Here is a 9,955-nt window from a genome sequence, read left to right on the forward strand (position 1 = left end):
CACTATAAGACAGGGGAAAAATAAAAGGAGTAAGCATTACATGCTTAGTAAGTTCGTATAATGGAAATTAAACAATATCATGTTTCCTATAACAGCCCGATTTTGACCCTAATAGGAATGGTGGTTTTGGAACCATGAATTTGAGTTAAAAAAATTTAAAATTATTTTCTGTGTTTAGTTTGTGTGAATTTATATCTATGAAATTTTCGTGATTTAATTTTGTCGTTTAGGTACCCGACTAAATAAAAGGACTTAATCGCATAAAATGAAAATTTGGTGGTTATTTCTAAAAGGGACCTATTTGTTAATGGCTTTTTAAATGGGAGCCTTTATGTGGTAAATAGCCCACTTTCATGTTAGTTGGACGGTAATGGCCATAGTTAAAATGGTTTTGTAATTTAATAAATAAGGTTAAAATAGGAAATGAAATAAAATGTTATAATATATCATATTATAACATAAAAAGAAAGCCATATTAATCATTTTTATTTCCTAATTGCCGAAACAAAAGGGAAGAACAACAAGCTAGGGTTCGGCCATCTATTTAGCTCAATCAAGGTTCGTTTTTTGTTCTGTTTTTGATAATTTCTACGTTTTTGAGATCGCTGCTTCGAATACTACAAAACCCATGCTTGAATTTTCGATTTTGATGAATATTTTGAGTTTTTCCATTGTTGATAGCTTGTGATTTTTGTTGTTTGATAATGAAAAATGAAAGATATGTTTTAGATTAACATGTTTTGTACTGGAGTTTTTGATGATTTTGAGTAATTAGGACTTAGTTGCAAAAATAATAATTTGAGGGACTAAAATGTGAAATTAATGAAATATATGGACTTGTATGGTAATGGGTAAAATTTGGCCTAACATGGGTACTTTGAAATTTTGTGTTTTTTGTGTTTTGTGCAATAAGGATTAAATTGTAAAAATTGTAAATGTCAGGGGTAAAATGGTAATTTTCCCTTATGTGTTTTTGGATTAAATTGAATGAAAATATGTTTGAATGAGCTTAATTTGAATATGTTTAGATCAAGAACTAAAGAAATCGAATTTGGACCAGGGAAAAATCGAAGTTGTCGACTAGTCGATCCATACCGATTTTTCGTTGTTCGAGGTAAGTTTATAAGCAAATAGACGTGTTTATTTGGTAATTAAATGTTATATTTATATGCTGTTATGAAATGTTAGAATTTAAATATGCTATTTCCGAAAATGATTAAATTTGACTACTACACTTCCGAGTTCGATTCGACCGAGTTACGACGTCCGAAAGCCCCCTATAAACCTTAGAGATATGTGTTTACGAGTAAGACCATGGCATCGATTTGTGGTTCCGATATGTGTTTACGAGTAAGACCCTATCTAGAACAGTGGCATCGATATGTGGCTACATGTAAGACCACGTCTGGGACGTTGGCGTTGTACGATTTATGTGATTATCCGGGTGTCCTATCCGATTTTGAATGGTTCATCGGGAAATGATAAGCTATGTTTGAATATTTAAAATGAGCTATGTACAGGTATGGATTAATTTGTTACCAAGTCAAAGTAAGGTAAGTAAGTAATTAATGGTTGATACAAATGACTTATTAAACAAATATGGAAGATGAAATCATATGATAGTAATCGAAGTTGATAAGGAAATATATATGTACTGTGTTTGTCTTCGAAATGATATGTGATATGCTTATCGATGTAACTAAGTGTATTCGGCCATTTGGTTAATGTATACGTGATGATATATTATGATGCTTGAGTAGTAATTATGAGTATATGTGTATTCGATTGATTAATGATATCTTGGCTTTGTAAATAAAATATGTATTACTTATGTTGGTTATACAGGCTTTCGGTCAAGGTGAGAATTTTGTATAAAAATGAAATATCATGAATGAATTTGGTAGGTTGAGACTAAGCATACTCATATTAGTATAATTCGGCTGAATTTATTATGATATAGTTATATTATTAGATTGTTTATTTACTTATGGCTTACTAAGCTATAATAGCTTATTATGTGTATATTTGTTTCTGTTTTATAGATTTTGGATTTAAGTTACAAGCTCGGGGATGTCAGCAAATTCCATTACACTATCTACTGTTTTGGTATTCAAATAGTCAAACTTGAACTATGGCATGTATAGGCTGGATTTTATTTTGAAATATTAGATTTTTGGGTCGTGTATAATTTAGCCATGCGAAAATGGCTTAAGTGTTATGCTTGAGTTTGGTTTGGCTAGACTATGGTTGAGCTCGTTTCAATTATTTTGCTATATGCCATAGGCTGGAAGTAATTATGTTATGCGTTTTGAGTATTGAATTTAATTATAAATCTTAGATGTGGTATGAAGGTGATTAGGTTGGATGTCTATAATACTAAGATAAAGTATGCATGTGGATGTTATTTATTATATTTAGTGTTAATCTAATATGTTTTTAGTAATAAAGATTTATGAAATTGGTTAGATAATTCGGTAATGGAAACCTTGGATAAATGTGTGAATTAAATATATAATTTGGTTTTACATGGCATTAAATAAGGAAAAATATTCCATGATTGTTTTTGTCATTTACTTGGTATCAAAATTAATTAATAAAGTGTGGCTTTGGTGCTTATGGTGAATATGCACTAGAATTAAACCTTAAGGTATATTTGGCAATGTTATATTGAATTTAAATTGTATATGCAGTTGTTTGCTAAACTGTGAAATAAGTTTCAATTAGTTATATTATGAGCTTATGCTAGTAGTTTTTATTTATGCATGTATATATATGGTCGAATGGATTCATTAAATTTTATCAATGTACCAAAACATGAATCACATATAAATTTACAATATGGTGCTGCATGTAGGAATAAAGAGGCTAATAATGAAATTTATTTTCCATTAATATATAACTTATGCAAGTGCATGGCTTATTTAAGAACATGTTTAATACTTAACAATAAAGATATCGATGAGTCATATGGTCGATATAGGTATAAGCTATGCTGATGTACTTTGAGGTATATTTTATTTATACTATGTGATGAATGATAAAATTTTTAGGTTCTGATATATGAAATGATTATACCACTGATGTGATATTATGGTCAAGCTGTAATATATAATGCATAATTGTATGATTTGTAATATGATCAGTAATGCCTTATAACTCTAATCCAGCGACAGATACGGGTTAGGGCTGTTACATTTCCATCCATTTGGCTAAATTTGCCTAAGCACATACATTCAATCAAACATGTTAGTCACCAAAATCTTCATATAAATCAAGTAACATAGATAAGCTCATCAAGCAATATTTTATCTAGCGTTACTATTTCATCTCAAGGTTTTCATGCCAGGTCAAGAGTTATATGTCGTTTGAATCTTTGAATTCCAATGAATGCTCAAGTAGTACACTCGAAGTGTACGATTCAACAATTTTTAACTTCTTATTCAAGGGTACCCATTATCACCATTTCAAGCTTATTTTCATTTTTCACCATAGCATACAAGTGAAGCACATAAACATAAATCACATTACATACAACACAACAATTAATTAACATAATTACATGGCCAATTAAGTTACACGAACTTACTTCGACACTTGTTCGCGTAAAAGTCTACTAATCCGAAATCTATTCTTTTCCTTGCTCTAGCCTCGGATTAGTCTTGTCCGGATCTATATAAATGAATTTAACATCAATTTCACACATTTCATATCTAAATGGACTTCATTTACGTTCTAGGCAAAATTACCATTTTGCCCATAGCTTTTCCATAAATTTCAAGGTTGTCCCCAGGCCCGAAAAATGAAACTTGTACAAATTACTCCCTATTCCAAGCCTAACCAAAGCCCATTAAAAATTTTACAGCACATGTTTACATAAAATTTTAGAATTTTTCCTTTAATTTCACAAGTTTACATTTTAGTCCCTAAATCAAGTTTTCATCAAAAATCACTTTGCAAAAGTTGTTTATCTATCATTAATCTTTCATTTTCTACCATAAATTTCTAATTTCCAGCATAATACATCCATGACCCATTTTCATACCTTGATAGCTTTTCAAATTAATCCCCCAAATAGAGAGATTAAGCTATCCCGGTTTCAAAAATACCAAAATTGCTAAAAACGAGACAAGAAAACTTACCCAATTAGGCCTTGAAAGCTTATTTTTTCTCACCTAGGGTTTCCATGTTTTTTTAAGGTTGAAGATGACAAAATAAGATGATATTTCTTTTTTTTATCATCTTTTAATTTAATTAATTATTTCAAATTCCAATTTAGTCCTTGACCTTTTTCTATATTTCCATGGATGAGTCATCATGAAAAATCTACATACTTTTTTAATGGTTTAATTACCATATAAGGACCTTAAGTTTTGAATTCCATAGCTATTTGATCCTCATAGCCACTAGAATTCAACTTTCGCATTTTATGCGATTTAGTCCTTATAATTAAACACTTAATCGATAAAATTTTCATATCAAAGTTTTCACACATCATTTCTAACATATTAAGTGTGATATGATAAAATAAAAATAAAATATATTTTGGGTCAGATTTGTGGTCCCGAAGTCACTGTTCTGATTTCACTGAAAAATGGGCTATTACAACTCTCCCCCCTTTAGGAATTTTTATCCTAAAAAATCTTACCAGTAAAAAGATTCTGGTATTGCTTCCTCATAGTATCCTCCGGTTCCCAAGTAGCTTCCTCTATACCATGTCATTGCCAAAGAACTTTTACCAACTCTACCTTTTTATTTCTTAACTCTTTTATTTCCCGAACTAAGATTTTGATTGGTTCTTCACCATATGTCATATCAGGATGAATCTCTATCTCTGTCAGAGAGATAACATGTGAAGGATCAGATCGATACCACCGTAACATAGACACATGAAAGACATTATGAATCCGATTAAGCTCTGGTGGTAAAGCTAACCGATATGCAACCAGTCCAATTCTTTCTATAATCTCATAGGGTCCAATTAACCGTGGACTCAATTTCCCTTTACAAGTAAATCGAAGTACTTTCTTCCAAGGTGACACTTTCAAGAATACCTTGTCACCAATCTAAAATTCTATTTCTTTTCTCTTCAAATCAGCATAAGACTTTTGTTGATCATAGGCTGCTTTCAAGCTGTCTCGAATTACCTTCACTTTTTCCTCGGTCACTCAAACCAAGTCAACTCCGTGTAACTTTTTCTCACTGATTTCAGTCCAGTATAATGGAGTTCTACATTTACGACCATACAAGGCTTCATACGTTGCCATTTTAATACTAGACTGATAATTGTTATTATAAGAAAATTCAACTAAATGCAAATACCTTTCCCAGTTACCTTCAAACTCAAATACACAACATCAAAGCATATCTTCCAAGATCTGTATCCCCCGTTCAAATTGACCATCTATTTGGGGATGAAATACAGTACTAAAGTGTAACTGGCTACCCAGAGCTTCTTGTAATTTGCTCCAAAATCGAGAAGTAAACTGAGGATCTCTATCTGAAATGATGGAGACAGACACTCCATGCAATCTCACTATCTCCAAAACATATAACTCAGCTAATCTATCCAAGGAAAAATCCATACGTACCGGGATAAAGTGTGCAAACTTTTTCAATGATCAACAATTACCCAAATGGCATCTTTGTTCTTTGGAGATAGAGGCAATCCAATTACAAAGTCCATAGTAATTCTTTCCCATTTCCATTCCGATATCGTAATTGGCTATAATAGTCCAGAAGGCAACTGATGTTCAGCATGTACTTACTAGCATATCAAGCATTTAGATACAAACTCAGAAATATCTCGTTTCATTCATGGCCACCAGTGCATCTTTTTTAAATCGTTATATATTTTATTACAATTTGGATGAACAAATATGCTACCATTATGAGCTTTATTCAAGATCTCCTGTACTGGTTTAGAACCTTTCGGTACACATACTTTGCCTCGGAATAATAAACAAACCATCAGTCACGATCTAAAATTCTGAATCAGGAGTCGATTCACTTTGTGCTCGACTTGCTTGCAACTTGCTATCATTTTTTTGAACTTTAGAAATTCATTGTAAAAACATTGGTCTAGCTTTTAACTCAGCTATGATTGAACCATCATCAAACAACAACAATCGAGTGTTTATTACTTGCAGAACATACAAGGATTTTCTGCTCAAAGCATCTGCCACTACATTGGCTTTCCCTGGATGGTAGTTAGTAACAAGATCATAATCTTTTAGAAATTCACGCCATATGTGCTGCCTCAAATTCAAATCTTTCTGTGACATCAAATATTTCAGACTTTTATGATCAGTCAATATGTGACATTTTTCACCAAACAAGTATGCCGCCAGATTTTCAATGCAAACAATATGGCTGCCTGTAACGCCCCGTACCCGAGTCCGCTGCTGGAATCGGACACGAGGGGCTAACGGCTTAAACCATTCACTTTTACAGTCCATTTTAAAATTTTTCCAGGCAGTCGGCTAACAGCGTCACTGTCACTTTAAAAATTATAACTTGAGTTCTACAACTCGAAAATCAGTTTCGTAATTTTTCCCTGAAACTAGACTCATATATGCATCTATAAATTTTTTTCTAGAATTTTTGGTCGGGCCAATTAGTACAGTTTATTAGTTAAATTCTCCACTGTTACAGGGTGCGATTACACTGACCTTCATGCATTACGACCTGGATATCTCCCTGTACAGGGATTCAATACTGATGTCGTTTGTTTCTATAGAAACTAGACCCAAATAGGAATCTATACATATATAGCATGACTCCTAATTATCTCTGGTTAATTCACAATGAATTTCCAAATTCAGAATAGGGAATCCAGAAACCGTTCTGGCCCTGTTTGACGAAAACCTAATTGTCTCGTAACATACAACTCACATGACCGTTTTGTTTCTTCCATATGAAAGTAGATTCATTAAGGTTCATTTACATAATTTATTCACTATTTAATTCCATTCCTACTATTTTTAGTGATTTTTCACATCCACCTCACTGCAGCTGTCAACCTCTGTCATTAAGGTAGATTTTACCTACTTCATAATTTCCTTGATTCAACTAGCCCTTTTAACATACATGGCACAAAAGATAATCACGATTAACCATTCCAAGGGCTAATCGATTCCAAACATTACCACATCTCTTAATGAACAACATACAAAATGATCATGACACCATGCCAAGGTGCATACAAGCCATTTTCGCATGGCTAAAAGTTTACATACCAAATTTTCAACAAAACATATTAGCCTATACATGCCAAAATGCTCTCCTAGATCCACTAAGGAGAAAGTACCAAAAGTTGCTAGCCAGTGTGATGACTTTGACGACGGTCTCGAGCACACAAAAATGGATCAAGAACCTAGGTAAGCAACAAACAAGCACACCAAATGAGTACATAACTCAGTAAGTCATAAGCACTACTCTATCATCCAACATTAATAATCATTTTTTTGTTTCTTTCAAATCATAACAACTATGCTACAGTTTCTTAAATCCTTGGTTCGATCTCATGCCAAGTCCTTCAATTAATTCAATGCCAAGTCAGCCCAATCAATGTAGACCCGTTTCCTCAAGTTTGGAACAACGATGCACTAGATAAATCTATGCATACACCGCACAACCTCAAATTCGATATTTAGTTAATAGCTCAATCACTTACCTCATTCATCACAATTTATACCAACAACCAAACGTTGCACACATAGTGCTTATTATGTTCGCACACATAGTGCCATAGTAAATCGCACACATAGTGCTATAGTAAATCGCACACATAGTGCCATAGTAAATCGCACACATAGTGCATTTGAGATTCCCTCATGCTTCAACCTCCCAATCGGCACACATAGTGCCACTTAATTTTTGCACACATTGTGCCCTATGTCAATTCATCATGGTAAAGCAATTTGCTAAATTCAAATTGTACATATGGTCATATTAACAAGTAGGAGAATCACTCCGAAAAATAGCTATCCAAGGAGTTCTCACAACAAGTGCTTAAGGACTTACCTTGCGTTGAGTATAACGGTTCCGACCCGGCTACTCGATGTCCTTGGCTTTGCCCTTGCTTGTTTCTCCTTCTTTAACTTCTCGGGCTTAATAGATAAATAAACTAGTTTAATCATCTTGCTGTACATTTATAATTCAATTACACATGCACATGTATATTTGCATATTCGGCAACCCCTCTTACTAATTACCCATTTAGTCGATTATATACATGATTAAAGGTAACATCATGAATGGGCATACTTATATATATATACATACCCGATTGTGCACCAAAAATTTGACTCAACATCACCTACATACTCACTTTGATGGCCGAATATATATATACATGTATAGTGTTATCTACAACATCATCTAAACACCTAAATTTTCTCATGCACACTTGATCAACCTTTTTCCCAATCTAGCATAGCTTCACCTCCATTTGTGATATCATATAAATTTGCATGTTGCTACATTTCTTAAGTTCAACATCTTTATGCCCATTATAGCCACTCCCATAATCAAATTCTAAAAATCGGCAACATCCCTTTCAACTATGTTAGCGAATACTCCTCCTTCTTAGTCCCAACTTCGCACCTCCAACAAAAAGGACTTAACATCTTCCCTTTCATGCTAACATAACAAGCAACTTAGTTCATCCATACAACTAACATGTTAATAGCATCAAGGTATCAACTAAAATTTTAAGCTTCTTGTCAACTTCCAACTCTCCAACAACCCCAAATCCAACCTTGGGATAGATAGTATTTAGACCCATCACCCAAAGGTTGTGTAAACTTCAAAAAAATATCATTGAACATACCTTGATCTAAAGGACCACCTTGGCGAATCTTGCTTCCTCTTCTTCCTCTAGTTACGACAATTGCAAAAGAAAGAAAACATGAGCACTCCTTCTTCCCTCCTTATTAAGCATTCAAACTCTCTCATTTTCATGCCACAAGAAGTTAAAGAAAATGATGAACATTTTTTTCTTTCTTCCCTCCCTCAACTCACGGCAATGGGGGGTTGTGACAGCCCAAAATTGACCCTAGTCGGGATGTGGTTTCGGGACCACAAAACCGAGGCATAAAAATAATTTAAAATTTATTTTGATGCCTATGATATGTGTTAATTTGTGTGTGACATTTTTGATGTTTCGATTTAGTGTTATAAATGTGAATTTCACTAGAAAGGACCTAGTAGTGAACTTTGAAAGTATGATGGGGAAATGTGTGATGACTAGTTGCTCATGCATGCAAAAATAAGGATTTGCATGTCAAATTCCCCCAACATGAAGTGGCGGCCATGGCAAGAGAGATGGGCAAAACATGTCATGAAACATGTTTTGTTGGTGCATTAGGGAGAAATAATAAACAAAGGTGTATGGGTAAGAAAAGAATGAAAAAAATGTGTGTGAGTGTGGTATTCCCCCATTGCCGTGAGTTGTAGAGAAAGAAAGAAAAATTTTGTTCATCCTTTCTTTGAGCCAAAACTAAGGAAGAAGGAGGATTTTGCTCCATTTTTTGGTTTGGAAGAGATCTAGAAGGAGATTTTGGCTATACTTGCATCAAGATTAAGGTATGTATGAGGTTGTGTCATGAGATTCATGCATGTTTTAGTTGCTAACTTGATGTTCATGTTAGCCATGGTTCAAATCCTTGTTATGCCATGGAAATGGTATTTGGCCAAGGTTGTTATTGTGTTGAAGCCATTGCATGCTAAATGTGAAGCTTGCTAATGATGCATGCAATGATGGATTGACTACTCTTGAAATTTCTTTGTAGCAATCTTGAGTAAGACATTGAATTCTTTGTTTAACCATGACCAAAGTTGAAAGAGTATGGTTGTGATGTATTCGCCATGGTGCATTCATGAGCATGATTTATGCTTGTTACTTGATTGGTAAAATTTGTGTTTGGATGGGTATGAACCCCTTGAGATTGACCTT

The 9,955-nt window shown here is 33.6% G+C and overlaps 1 long non-coding RNA gene across 1 annotated transcript; it reads left to right on the plus strand.

Annotated features, from left to right (window-relative positions):
* The first annotated feature begins 472 nt into the window (after positions 1 to 472).
* Positions 473 to 2,144, plus strand: LOC128285542 (uncharacterized). Its single transcript, XR_008275969.1, has 3 exons — positions 473 to 558; positions 1,061 to 1,114; positions 2,043 to 2,144. It is a non-coding gene; the product is annotated as an uncharacterized LOC128285542 (long non-coding RNA).
* The last annotated feature ends 7,811 nt before the right edge of the window (positions 2,145 to 9,955 follow it).

The sequence above is a fragment of the Gossypium arboreum genome, chromosome 2, assembly GCF_025698485.1.
Source record: "Gossypium arboreum isolate Shixiya-1 chromosome 2, ASM2569848v2, whole genome shotgun sequence".
Classification (NCBI taxonomy): Eukaryota; Viridiplantae; Streptophyta; class Magnoliopsida; order Malvales; family Malvaceae; genus Gossypium; species Gossypium arboreum.